This window comes from Balaenoptera physalus (assembly GCF_965194825.1).
Source record: "Balaenoptera physalus genome assembly, chromosome: X".
Lineage (NCBI taxonomy): Eukaryota > Metazoa > Chordata > Mammalia > Artiodactyla > Balaenopteridae > Balaenoptera > Balaenoptera physalus.
In genome coordinates this window covers 33,242,679-33,257,895 of record NC_138903.1, presented here as the reverse complement: position 1 = coordinate 33,257,895, position 15,217 = coordinate 33,242,679, and the positions used below count along the sequence as shown (strand labels likewise).

Sequence of the window (15,217 nt, the reverse complement as noted above, 5' to 3'; positions counted from 1 at the left end):
GCTATCCTGGATGGAACCCTGGAGTATATAAAGAACATTAGGTAAAAACTAAGGAAATCTGGAAAAAGTATGGACTTTAGATAATAATGTATCAATATTGGTTCATTGATTGTGACAAATATACCATACTAATGGAAGATATTAACAGTAAAGGAACTGGATGTAATATATGTATATGGGAAATCTCTATACTATCATCACAACTTTTCTGTAGATTAAAACTTTCATAAAATAAAAATTTATTAAAGAAATAAAAGACTAAAACAGTAGCTATTATTGCAAGTCCACTTGTTACATTTATAGAAAAATGTTTCTATTTCAACTTTTTGACTCAACATATATCATGGCCATTGACAATTATGCTTACTATACTATTAAAATACCCCACATTAGTGTAATTCAGAATTTTACCCATTTTAAAGTACTTTTGCTTTAAGATCAGACATGGTATAGATGCAAATACTACATGAAATAAAGAAGGAATCTTTAAAATTCCAGATGACATTAATTCTACATACTCAACAAATAATGTTGAGTATTCCCAAGTGTTTAAGTCTGGCTAAAGAAGAGACCTCAACAAATAATGTCTCTCTAAAAAACCCCCAAACATATAGGAAACAGAAGAACAGAAAACATTTTATGTTAATAGTATAGTACATGAGAGTTGACAAAAAGAATCAAATGAAGACATAGAAACTTGATTCTGCCTTACTCTCATATCCCAGTCTCAAAAAAGGAATGCACGTAAACAAAATACATCTAAAGAGCTCTAAAATGATTCCAAGGCAAGATGGACTAGGTGATGAAACTGCTTCACAGCATAATCTCTCAAAGAGCAAATCGAAAACCCCCTCACTGGACCTTGTGCTTGAGACTTTAAGCTTTTGCCTGAGCTTTACAATATGCTACTTGGCATTTAATCACTGTGATCAACAGCGCTTTGTGGGCTGACCTTACAGATCAAGAACTGGAAATGCAGAGGTTAAGTCTATAAAAGACAGAGAGGTAGAGTACAGAAATAGTCAACCTTTTAATTTATTGTTTCTCATTTCTCATAGCCCAGGGAAAGAAAGGTCTACTGATTCTCATGAGCAATACTTAGAACACCAATTATATATCTCAATACTCTTGGCACCTCAAGACAATATTTTCAGACAAATATGCATTAGAGTTTTAATTATAGGCTTAGTCATTTATTTCTTTAATAAACAAAAATGCTAAATCTATACAGAGAGGTCCCTTAAAGTCTGGAAATACAGACAAATACATAAAATGTCATTGAGAACATGTTCAGTCTGTAAAATATTAATAAAATAATGTTATCTGAGTTTCCTGACTTTAGGGCCACTCTGAAGATTGTTACTGTACATGCTTCAAGATGCATTACTAATTGGGGGCGGGGGGAGTTGAAAATCAGTATGTACTTTATTGTTATATTTATGTAACAGTCATAAGCACATTTCCATCCATTCAGAATAAACTCATAATAAGGTTATATGGTGGTGGGGATGAGGGAGGGGATTCTCAAGAGAGAGTTTTGTTATGACAGTATGTTTGGAATTCTTATAGTGAGAAAATAGTCATAGAGCACCACTTCAGTATTTTTAACCCATCAGTAACAAATCACTTGCAAAACACTCCACCCCCGCTCTGAAGCCCCAGTCATTTTGAGTACAAGGATGGAAACAGCGGATGTCAGTGTGAATCCTCCTTCTGGCACAAAGTCTGTGATCTTGGACAAATCACCCCCTCCCTGTGCTCCAGGCTCTGCATCCACAGAACGACATTTGTAAGGTTCTTTCCCACTTTGCCATTTCAATTATTTATCAAATGATTAGAAGTCAAGTAAGAACATATATCCACCCAGTGGGCCTATGCTGGCTCTTAAAACTCTTCACTTCAGTATTATAGGAAGTGGTACAATGTTTCCAAAGGATATGGACAAAACTACCTTAAAAAAAAATGTGTCTACATGAGTCTCCACCCTGTAAATCTTTGGAAACAGAAGATTCCCAAGTGTTTAAGTCTGGCTAGAGAAGAGACCTCTGATGGGAAGCGGTGTGTGTGTGTGTGTGCACGTGTGTGTGTACACGTGTGTGTGTGTGTGTGTGTGTGTGTTCTCTGACAGTCCAGCAGTTGTTCTGGACACATACATATATTGTGTTGCAGCCTCCCCAACTAAAATCTAGCCTGGGACTCAGACTCAATCTCTATGAGAGTTGCAGTTTGACACATGTGCACAGATTGATTACTTCCATAATTAATAAGAAATCTTAATCAAGGAAGGAATTAATCAAAAGGACTGTAGCCAAGAGAAGGATCCTGAATGAGGGCTGAACGTGGCCACTCACCCCAGAAGAGAGGGGACCTCAGAGAGCCAAGCCGCAACTGTTCACCCTGGGAAGCTCCGGGTAGAGGTGGCCGGGTGTTGCAACCTTTTGACTGTCTCCGAGGGAGTTTCATCCAGGCGAAACCCCCTTGGGTTGCCTTGGTCTGAAGGGCGTGGCCTCAGGTAAGCAGTGGGAGGAGTCCTAGTCCCTGAAGGTGTCCAGGTGAGGACCTTGAGTGAGAACAGACAGCTCTGGGCGACCCCAGGTAGGAGTGGCTGGAGGTGACACCCCTAACTTCCTCCTCCGCAAGTGACAGTGGTGAGGGCATCATCTGGGGACAGCAGTCACAAATCAGGAGAGAGAAGTCCCGGTCCTGCCAAGAGTCCAGGTAAAGGTTCTGAATGGGGACTGAGAGACCACCCACCCAGAAAGAAAGGGCCCCCCACAAAGCCCTGCTTCTGCTGCCAGCTCTGAGAGGCCTGGAATAGCTGTCAGAATGAGGCGCCCCCGCATTTCCTCCGGCGGGTGGGGGGAGAGGGTAGTCTCAGGGAAATGAAGACCTTGCTCCAGGAGAGGGTTCCCATTTAAGCAGAGGGAGGAGTCCTAGGCCCGCAAGGGGTGCAGGTGAGGACTCTAAGGACTGTCGCCCGTCTCAGGAAAGAGAAGCAGCCACAGCCTGGCTGTCGGCCTTGGAAAGCCTTGCAGAGGTGGACAGAAGTGGCGCCCCTGAGTTCCTCCTTGGGAATCTCAGGCCTCGGGACTGTAGAGGCCTGGTCTGACGGGGTGTCCATAGGTCAGCTGAGGGAAGACTCCCAGGCTCTGTAGTTGTCCTGGTGAGACTCTTAATTGAGAAATTATGGGACCACTCATCCAAAAACGGGCAGGATCCCTTAGAGCCCGGTCCCTGCTATCCTCCCTAGGAAACCCCAGAATACCTTTTAGACTGAAATGCCGTTTGACTTTCACTCCGGGTGATATAGCGGGGTAAGGCCTGGCCTGAGGGGCCCTGGCCTCAGGTTAACAGAGGGGAAGTGACCTAGGGCCTTCTAGAGATCAAGGTGAGGGCCCTGAGTGAGGACCGAGGAAACTACCCGCCCCAGAACAGACAGCATCCCACCCGCATCCCACCCACACCCTGCTGCTGGACCCGGGCAGCTCTCACTAAATCTATTACACTCAGGCACCCCCTGACTTCCTACTCAGGGGTCTCAGGGAAGTAACTGCCCTACTCTGGGTGGGGGGTGGCCCTAGTTCAGGAAGGGGAAATGTTCCAATCAATGCCAAGAGTCACGGTGAAGACCTTTAGTGAAGGCTGAGCAGATAACATACCTTAGAACACAAGGGACCCCACAGACCTCAACTTCGCCCTGTTGTCGGTCTGAGAGGGCTGGCTGTGCCCTGAGGAGTCTTTTCACTTCCTCCTTCAGGTTACTATGGAACAGGTGGTGCAGGACAGAAGACCTGTGAGGCCTAGAGCACTGCCCTTGGGGAAGACCTGGGGAGGCAGCCTCCATGACAGCTGCGATGGGGAAGTTTACCAGCTGAGGCCAGTCATATCCACTCTCTCTCCCTTAGACTGTGGGCCCTCTTAGCGCACCCCCCTGCTGACGCTCCTGTCAGCTGCCACCCACACGAGACCTCACGCCTGGTGATAAGGACAGTCCGTGCTTCCCACGTGAGCAACACCTTCAGGCCCACAGTGAGACCCAGGGCCTGGCAGGTGCTCAGGTTCCAGAGGCTGAGAATGACGCTTCCTCTTCCTCCTCCTCTTCTTTGATCCCACGCAGCATGGAGGACGTTTCTATTCCTGGGGCGCCCAGTACTCCCCAGAGTCCTCAGAGCGCCCACTCCTCCTCCACTGTCACCACAGCCACCTCATCAAGCAAATCAGAGGAGGTCTCCAGCAGCCAAGAAGCAATGGAAAATTCAAACACTTCACAATCCCCGCCAGACACTGAGAACTTGCGCACAGACCCTCTAGATGAAAAGGTGGAATTGTTAGTCAGTTTCCTGCTGCAAAAGTATCAAATGAGAGAGCTGATCACAAAGGCAGACGTGATGGGTGATGTTATCAAAGAGTACAAGGATGACTTCCTTGAGATCCTCAGGAGAGCCTCTGAGCGCATAGGGCTGGTCTTTGGTATTGATGTGAAGGAAGTGGACCGTACCACCCACAGCTATGCCCTTGTTAACAAACTGGACCTCACCTATGATGGAAGGCTGAGTGACGGACAGGGCATGCCCAAGACCGGCCTCCTGATAATTATCCTGGGAGTGATCTTCATGAAGGGGAACCGTGCCACTGAACAGGAAGTCTGGAAAGTGCTGAATATGATGGACATATATTCTGGGAGGAAGCACTTCATCTTTGGGGAACCCCGGAGCTCATCACCAGTGATGTGGTGAAGGAAGCGTACCTGGAATACCGGCAGGTACCCACCAGTGATCCTCCACGCTATGAATTCCTGTGGGGTCCAAGAGCCCATGCTGAAATGAGCAAGATGAAATTGCTGGAGTTTTTGGCTAAGACCCATGGGACCAACTCCAGGAGCTTCCCATCTCAGTATGAGGAAGTTTTGAGAGATGAGGAAGAGAGAGCCCAAGCCAGAATTGAAGCTAGGGCTGGCACAAGTGCCATGGCCAGTGCAAGTTCTGGTTTCTCCCACCCTTAGTGAAGACTGATGCAGATTCTGCACTTTGTTCTTGAAAAAGGATGCCAACGTTTGAAATAGTGGAAGGCTGGAGTGGGATTGGAGGGAAAACAGTATATAACATCTGTGTATTCCTATTTTATATGGCTGACTTGGAAATATATCTCTTTTTTGGCATTTTTCAAATGTTTTTTCTTTTAATAGGAGGATTGATTAGCTTAAGAATCTAAGCTTAAGAATGACATTGTTTACACATCTATAACTGTTGTTCAGATTTAAGAGATGTGTTATTCTGTAATACAAATTGGAAACCATTCATCCTTTTTAATCATCTAGAACAAGATAACATGGAACCGAAAGAGGGATTTCCTCGGAAATTTATAAGAATGCAACAGTAAGATAGTTGGAGTCAATAAAAAGAGATAAAAAAGTAAAAGATGTTCAATTCTTGGCTTCTCTTGTCCCTGTTAGTCCGTTCTATAAAATTTAAAAAGACATATATTTGTATTTGCTTAGCTCATTCAAGAATGCAGAAGGAGGGACTTCCCTGGTGGCGCAGTGGTTAAGAATCCACCTGCCAATGCAGGGGACACAGGTTCGTGCCCTGGTCCGGGAAGATCCCACATGCCGCGGAGCAACTAAGCCCGTGCGCCACAACTACTGAGCCTGCGCTCTAGAGCCTGTGAGCCACGATTACTGAGCCCGCGTGCCACAACTACTGAAGCCCGCGTGCCACAACTACTGAAGCCCGTGCACCTAGAGCCCGTGCTCTGCAACAAGAGAAGCCACTGCAATGAGAAGCCCGTGCACCGCAATGAAGAGTAGCCCCCGCTCGCCGCAACTAGAGAAAGCCCACGCACAGCAACGAAGACCCAACACAGCCAAAAATAAATAAATAAATAAGTAAATATATAAAAAATAAAAATTAAAAAAAAAGAATGCAGAAGGAACATTAACTGGACATCCTCCAAACATTAATTGGGCAGCTGCTCTTTGGAAGGCACCACACTAGTACTGGGGACATTAGGATAAATAAGACCCAATCCCCATCCACAGTATTTTAGCATCTAGGAGCAGCAGTTATATAAAGGTGATGGTGGGTATCCTCTAAGACCCAAAGGACAAGTAAAAATGAGTGAGAAGATGGAAGATCTGTATGACAGCAGTCAGGTGTAGATGTCCTGAGACAAGGCATACTGGGGCCTTGGGGAACTACAAGTCCTTCATTGGGAGGTAATTTTAAGTGAAGCTGAGTGGTGGGGGAGATGAGGCATGGAAGTGGTGAGCAGGGGCCATCCGGTGTATCTCAGAGTTGGAAGTCAATAGCCTGGAATGCAAAACTAGCATTACTTTGGGATCATGGTAAGCCAGAGAAATCTGCACCTGGAGCAGGAATGGAAGTTATCCTGTGCTCTTGTCACAATGCAGTTGAACACAGTGCACAGACTAGTTGTTTTATGTACATTGTCATCAAGGAGTTTCTGAGAAATATGGCAATATTCCTTTACGGTGCCAGCAGATACTGGGCTGGCACAATTTGCTTTGCTCTTTGAGAGCCAGAACCCCCTGAATTCAAAGGACATTTTAATGAGATTATCTTGAGTGTAATTTATCAAACTCTAGGTGAGATCTAGATTTTGGGTGGGGGCAAAATAAATGAAAATAGGGGTGGTTTGGGCAGAAGGGCAGGTGGGTGGGATGGAAGGAGTTCTCCTTTACACAAATATTGGGAGCTTTGAGTTGCATTCCATTGAACAAAACTCCAAAATGCAAATTAAATAATATATGCTCTAAAGGGGAAGACTGAAGATTAACTTAGGTTTTCTTGCTAATCATCATTTTTAACTGATTTGGTGTACCGTGTGCTAGAGCACTTTATATTCTCTGACATGTCCTGGATTAATAAATGCCAGGTAAGAGGGTGGTAGGGTCTGGGGTCAAGATAATAGTAGTAACTGGCGATCATTAAATACCCAATGCAGTCCAGGCAGTGTGTTAGTTGTTTTACATTCAGCACATGGATTCCTGCAAGACAGGGCTTATCAATCCCACTTCACAGATGAAGAAACTAAGGCTCACAGAGCTTGGTAATATGCCCAAGTTCACATGGCAGAGCTGTATGTGGCAGAATTTGGACTAGACCCCTGATCAGAGATTGTCTGCTGCCCACATTATTCCCACTCCTCCCAGCCATAGACCTTTTCTCTCTTAATTCCTCTAGAGGCTGAGCCCTGCTCCCAGTGGAACAGACAGCCCAGAATCACCTGCCCTCCCCCTGATGGAATATTCCAACTCCCTGCAGTCATCTCTTGACTGACCCTCATCATGGGATCCCTCTGATAGCAACAGCCCTTACTATGTAGAATTCACACTGGACAGTGACTTTTAGACACGTGGTCATCCTCCATCAGCATCTTCATCACACTCAAGGCAGTTTTCAAATAGGCTGCTTAGTAGAGCATGATTTGGCACAGAACCTACTGGTTTCGACGATATAACCCTGAAGTTAGAAAGGGGTTTTTGAATTCACCTTAATATCTGCATTAGGATTTTAGTCGAGTGTCTTATTTGAAACTGAACACATGTACCTATAAGTGAGAATACCTATGTGGTCAAAATCAAAGCCTCTTTTACAAATAGTTAATAAGGAAACACCATGGAAATCACTGTATAAGCAAACATCTAGAGAAGCTGAATTCCTAAAAATTCTGGAGTACTTCTAGAAGGTAGAAAATGGTTCCTTGGCAACCACGCTAGCTTTGATTTAAAAAGAAAGAAAAATAATTCACCATCCTTCCAGTGCCTCTTATCTGTGTACTTCCCCCAGAAGAAAATGCTGGTTTTCAGGGTGTCTAATGGCACCTGTACAGGTGTTCCATCGTTTTCAGTCAGGTGGGGTGTAGCAGGGACTCCCATGTTAAGATATTGACCACGCACCAGAAGGAAGGAGAAAATTCTCAGCCTACTGAGATTATAGAGACTATTGCAAAGGGTAGTGTAGAGAGGTGCTATTGAGTAAAGAAGGGTGAGCCTTTCCTACAGATATTTTTCAGGCTCCTTTTGAAAATGAAATATCATCCTGTATTGGAAAGCAACTATCACATTTTAGGCTTTTGAAAAAGCTGGTTAACTGCAAGATGAATTTGCACTTCTCAGAAACTTCTCCAAGAAACAAAGAGGGTTGTTACCATACAAATTATATAAAAATTGCTCTGTATTGAGCACATATTATTTTAACAGTTTGTGGGAGAGACTGCAAATGTTCATCCATATCTTGGCTTCCTCTACCTCCTAGATTCCTGGAAATACTACATTGCCAAGTGCACTCATAGCTAGAAAAGATCGTGTGACTAGCCCTTGCCACTGAAATAGAAGCGAAAGTAATATTTTTCAGTTCCAGGCTAAGACAGTTGAGAACCAGTTTGACACATGCATGGTTTTTTGTCTATTTGGCAGCAAACATGGAGAGACTATCTTGAGATGATGGAACTATAAAAGATGGAAGCAGCCTGGAACTCCACTTCAACTGAGAGCAGAAAGCCCCTGCCAACCACATCCACTTTATTTGCAGAATGAATAAATGTTTGTTGTTTTAAGCCATTCAAATTTCAGATTAGGAGAAACTTTATCTTATGGATACACAGCTACTCTTTCTGCTGTTAGACATATTTAAATATTTCCATTACAAAGGTAACAGTACAAAAAAGCCTTCTTCCAAAAGATAAAAAAATCTAACAAGACAGATAAATCACAATTCCACTCTTTACAATGTTCCTCGAAAATTCAGCCCTTTTTCAGAGTTAACCACGATGAACAATCTGGTGTGTTAAAGCTGATCCTAGGCTTTTTTCATGTATAAGTATTTAATAAGCATGTATTGTGATTTTTTTAACAGACTTGGGTAGTGATGTATATAGTCTTCTCCCACTTGCCTTTGTTAATTAATAAATTAAATGATCAGCTAATAAAATGAAGTATCCTTCCATAGCAGGACATATATATCTATTTCACTTCTGTAACTGCTACCTGGAATTGCCATGTATGTGTGCCATAATATAACCATTCTTCCACTGAGAGACACATAATTGTTTCCCACTTTATGCTATGATAAATAGAACTGAAATAAACATGTTTGAACATGAATTCTTTGGAAAATGTGCATGTTTTCTTAAAGGCATAGCAGAGTGGAAACTGTATTAAAGTAGAAAATGTTGTAATAATTTTCAATTTTTATAAATATTGCTAAAATTCCATTCTAAAAATACCATACCAATTCATATCTGCACCAATTATTATATGTGAATACCTTACATTCTCACAGACATTTTATTTTGTCATTTGTCATCGAGTTATTTTAATTTATATATCCCTGTTTATCCCTGTTCAATCAATAAATAAGATTGAACAGAAAATTAACATGGCTAGGCTACACTTCCTATATATTCAATCAAACACTTAATGTAGGTGTTGCTGTGAAGGTACTGATGATGGTTAATACTGTGGTCTTAATTTTATGTGTCAACTTGGCTGGGCCATGGTGTCCAGAAATGGTCAAACATTATTCTGCATGTTTCTGTGAGTGTATGTTTGGGTGAGAGCAACATTTAAATCAATGGACTTTGAGCAAAGCATACTGCCATCCATAATGTGTGGGGGCCTCATGCAATCAGTTGAAGGCCTGAATAGAACAAAAAAATGACCTCCCCTGAGCAAGAAGGAATTCTGCCAGCAGACGGCCTTTGGACTGGAATGGAAACATCAGCTTTTCCCTTAGTATCCAGGCTGGTGGCCCACCCTGAATATTTTAAACTTGCCAGCTTCCATAATCACAAGAGCCCCTCTTCCTCTCTTCCTCTCTCTCTTCCTCTGGCCAGCCTTCCTTCCTTCCTTCCTTCCTTCCTTTCTTTCATCTATCTATCATCTATCTATCTATCTATCTATCTATCTATCTATCTATCTATCTATATCTCCTAGTGGTTCTGCTTTTCTGGATAACCCTTACCTATACAGAACTTTACAGATGTAATTAAACCCCTAATTAGTTGACTGTAAGTAAGAGAAATTATCCTGGATAATCTGAGTGGACCCGATTCATCAGTTGAAAGACCATAAAAGCAGGGTTGCAGGGATACATAACTAATTAAACATTTGAAATCAGTCAATGTAATCCACCATATTAACAGGCTAAAGAAGACAAATCACATGATCATATCAACTGATGCAGGAAAAGCATTTGAAAAAATTCAACACCCATCATGATAACAACTGCCAGAAAAACAGGAATAGGGTGTAACTTCTTCAAGTTGATAGAGACCATCTACAAAAAAATCTATAGCTAACGTTATACTTAATAGTGAAAGACTGCTTTCCCCCTAACACTGAGGACAAGACAGGGATGTCTGCTCTCACAGTTCTTGTTCAACATAGTGCTGGAAATCCTAGCCAGTGAAATAAGGAAAGAAAGGGCAATAAAAGGCATACAGACCAGAAAGAAGAAATAAAGCCATCCCTGTTTGCAGATGACATAATTGTCTATATACAAAATCCCAGGGAATCTACAAAAAAAGTAAAGTACCCCCTTGGGCTAAGAAGTGTGTTCAGCAAGGTCACAGTACACAAGGTAAACATATATAAAACAATTGCATTTCTGTACACTAGCAATGAACAAGTGGACACCAATATTACAAATTTAATGCCATTTACAATCACTTAAAAATTAGATACTTAGATGTACCCTTAACAAAACATGTACAGGACTTGAATGGTTAAAACTATTGAGGCTGAAATTCTGAAAGAAATCAAGGAAAATCTAAATAAATGGAGAGACATACCATGTTCATGAATTGGAAGACTCAACATAGTAAAGTTGTCAGTTCTTCCCCAACTGATATATTTATTGTAATTCCTATAAAAATCCAACTAAGTGTATTGTAAAAGTTACAAGGAAATATAAAGGAACTAGAGTAGCTAAAACAATTTTGAAAAAGAAGAATAACATGGGAGGAATATGTTTATCAGACTTTAAGACATTATATAGCCACAGTAACCAAGGTTGTGTGGTACTGGCAGAGGGACAGACAAATAGATCAACAGAATAGAGAACCAAGAAATAGACTCACCTAAGTAAGTGTGCCCAACTTATTTTTGTCATCTGCAAAAGCAATTCAATATAGGAAATATAGCCTTTTCAACAAATGGTGCTGGAGCATTTGGACATTCATAGGCAAAAAAAAAACTGACCTTGACTTAAGCCTACCATTATATACAAAAATTAACTCAAAATAAATCACGGACTTAAATTTGAAACTTAAAATGATACAACATTTAGAAAAAAAAGAAGGAACATTTCAGGATATAGGGTTAGGCCAAGAGTGTTTAGACTTGACCCATAAAGCATGATCCATAAAAGGAAAAATTCATAAATTGGCTCACACCAAAATTAAAATCTTGCGTTCTGTAAAAGACCCTTTTAAGAAGATGAAAACGCAATCTACATACTATAAGAAAATATTTGCAAACCATGTTATCTGAAAAAGAACTAATATCTAGACTATATAAAAACTCTTAAAACTCAACAAGAGAAAAACAATCCAACTAGAAAATGGGCCAAAGGCATGAACAGACATTTCACTGAAGAGGAAATGCAGATGTCAAATAAGTACATGAAAAGATGTTCAAAATCATTAGCCATCAGAGAAATGCAAATTAAAACCACAATGAGCTATCACTACACACCTACCAGAATAACTAAAATAAAATAGAGTGACCAAATGCTGGTGAGGATGCAGAGAAACTGGATCACTCATATGTTGCTAATGGGGATGTAAATGGTACAGCTGCTTTCAGAAAGAATTTGGCAGTTTATTATAAAACTAAATATACAACTACCATACAACCTAATAATTACACTTTTGAGCATTTATTCCTCGGAAATGGAAATGTCTTTTCACACAAAAATCATGCATAATTATTTATAGGAGCTTTATTCATGATAACCAAAAACTAGAAAAAACCCAGATGTCCTTCAATGGATGAAAGGTTAAACCAACTATGGTATATCCCTTCTACAGAACACTACTAAGCAATAAATAGGAATGAACTATTGATATGTGCAACAACCCAAATGAATATCCAGAGAATTATGCAGAGTATGATTCCATTTATATAAATTTTTAAGATGGTAACTTTATAGAGATGGAAAACATATTAGTGGTGGCCAGGCATTGAGAAGGGAATGTAGGTGGGAGAGGGGTGGTTGTGGCTGTAAAAGGAACAACATGAGGGATCTCTGTGGTGATGAAAAAGTTCTGTCCCTTGACTGTATCCATGTCAATATCCTGGTTGTGTTACTGTGGGTTTGCAAGATGCTGCTCTTCAGGGGAACTAGGTAAAGGGTATATGGCATCTCTCTGTATTATTTATTTATTTATTTATTTGGCCACACCACGTGGCATGCAGGATCCCAGTTCCCTGACCAGGGATCGAACCCACGCCCCCTGCAGTGAAAGCGTGGGGTCCTAACCACTGGACCGCCAGGGAAGTCCCCTCTCTGTGTTATTTCTACTTCTCTGGTTAAACCCTGACTGATGCACTGAGGAAAAACGCTTAATAAACAAAGCAAAATGAAATAACAAGGCACTTAATTCGAGCTGTCTGTGTGAGGATGGTGAGGAGGAAACAACTTGGAGAGTTTGAGGTAGTCAGTGACTGTTGAAATAGTGTATGTGTGTGGGTGTCCATAATGAGAATTTTGGCTGACTAAATTGAAGCTATTCCTCTTAACTGACATTGAGAATAGAGACTAGAGGAAACTGGGGATAGAGAAGGAGGGAGAGTTGGTGGCGATTTGAGTTAGAAGTAGACATGAGGAAGGGGGTCATGGTTGAGGTCAATGTGAGCCACTTAAGGTTCTGTGGGCTGTGTAGGTGGAGATGTCCAGTGCGCAGTAGAAAACATGGGTCTGGTTATCAGAAGAGAGGCCCAGGCTGTAGATTAGGCTTAGCTGCATTAGCAGAGATCATTTAAGGCCACAAATTTAGGTAAAATCAAGTGTTGTATATATAGTAGCTCACATGCTATATAGTATGTCGTCCTCTCTCCTGTAAACACAGTTGGAAACCCAAATTACACAGCTTATTAAAATTAAAAGCTTAAGAAATCCAGGAAGAACTTCAAAGGGGAAAGTACTCACCCAGAAACCCACCAATCAGAGAAACTTTTCCTATGTTTCCTTAAGCTTTCTCTTCTAAGCATATAACTGTGCCTTTGCATATGCCTGTGTATTTGTGGCTTATATATAAAGTTAACTACCCTGATTGTTCAATTTCACCTCTTCTATCTTGGGTGCCCTTTAGGACTCTACTCTTGACAGCCTTGGTCCAAGGTTGAGCTTACACTCCGCACCAGTACCCAGACACTTATCTGCTATCATTACTCTGTTTGTTTTAGTCAGCTAGTAGCTCTCCATTAACTCAAGTTTCTCTCCACATACAGAGCAGGGTGTTGAAAGCAACTTTGAGCACAGGTCTCTGAAGGCTGAGACTGCATGATGCACGCTGTTATCTAACTGCCAGACAGTGGACATGAGCATTTTTGACATGAGACTGCTTATTCCGGCTGAAGCTTTCCCCAGAAATCCGATCCATGAACATAAGGAAGGCCGAGCAGTCTGGGTAAAGTGGGGACTGCAAGCCCACAGCCCTTTCTTCCCCCTGGGGACAGTGGGCCCTGACACCCACAGAGCTCTTGGGTGCTACCTGAACACTGCTGGGAAAGCTTGGTGCTAGAAGACCCTGCCTCAGGCATGGACTTCATCTAGGGTTGCCAGCCGTCCTGAACACACAGGACACATCCTCGATGTGACTTTGTCCTGCATTCTATATTGGCTTTGTCAGGACACCCTAAATGTCCTGTATTCAGCTTTTTCAATAAGTTACAAAAATTCAACAGTTAGAGCTATTTTTCAACCACAGTAATTGGCGATTAAATCACTTAAGGCGACACTAGTTGAAAAGCATACCTCCACAAATAAACATCTGGTCCCTTCTGCAGGTTTGGCTGAAGGAAGATCAAAAGGGCGGGGGGGATTTAGAATTAAAGGAAATATTCACAAAAGAAAAAGCCTGTGTTTCTGGCCACAGTCCCAAGTTGTGAACAGGTAACCATCATTAATTAGAATCAGCCCATAAATGACTGCCTCTCTCCAGTAATAGGCTTCTGAAAGACAGCAAATCAATGACAGAGCCAGGCTTCTGAAAATCAGCCAATCACATTTCTAGTCAGCAAGTCCATAGCAGCCTTACTCTAGTGGCAACAAGATCACCCCTGAAAGTCTGTCAGTCCCTAAACGCTTCCGCTTCTGAATGATCACCCATCCTTGAATCCCCAAACTAGCCAAAATATTATATAGCATCGGCTCTGGATTGTTCTGGAAGACTGAACATTGCAGGGACACTTCTCCCTTTAGGCAAGCAGGAAGTTCAACTTTTTGCATCAAATACCGAGTTCGGGACTTCCCTGGTGGTCCAGTGGTTAAGAATCTGCCCTCCAATGCAGGAGACGCAGGTTCGATCCCTGGTCAGGGAACTAAGATCCCACATGCCGCGGGGCAACTAAACCCACGCTCCACAACTACTGAGCTCGTGCGCCTCAATTAGAGAGCCTGCGTGCCACGCCACAACTACAGAGCCCACAGCGTGCACTCTGGAGACTGCGTGCCACAACTAGAGAAGAGAAAACCCACACGCCACAACTAGAGACAAGCCTGCACACTGCAACGAAAGATCCCGTATGCCTCAATGAAGATCCTGCATGCCACAACTAAGACCCGATGCAGCCACAAATAAATAAATAAATAAAATAATAAATAAATCTTTAAAAAAAATACCGAGTTCAATTTATTTATACTTCCTAAGTTCACAGCCCTTTCAACCATTCAACCCTTGTTTACTTGTGAGTGACAGACACACTAACATGGCCTTGAGATTTACAAATTCAGTCTTTTCAATTCTTGCAATGGTTGCACTCATCTATTTTTATCTGTGTATATTTGAACCTTGAAATGCCCAGACAAAAGTGTAAATATTGTGACGAATTTTATGAACAGTACACCTTTATTCAATGAGAAACAATTCCTTTCAAAGATATTTGTGCAGCATACAATTGTCCATTCAATATAGAAAATGATGGAAAGTCGGTTATAGACCAGCAAATACTACAGCGCAGCATGAGAGATGT

The 15,217-nt window shown here is 41.9% G+C and overlaps 1 pseudogene across 1 annotated transcript; it reads left to right on the top strand.

Moving 5' to 3' along the window:
* The first annotated feature begins 3,166 nt into the window (after nt 1-3,166).
* LOC309652573 (melanoma-associated antigen B10 pseudogene) lies at nt 3,167-5,889 on the top strand (annotated as a pseudogene). Its single transcript has one exon. The product of its transcript is annotated as a melanoma-associated antigen B10 pseudogene (transcript).
* The last annotated feature ends 9,328 nt before the right edge of the window (nt 5,890-15,217 follow it).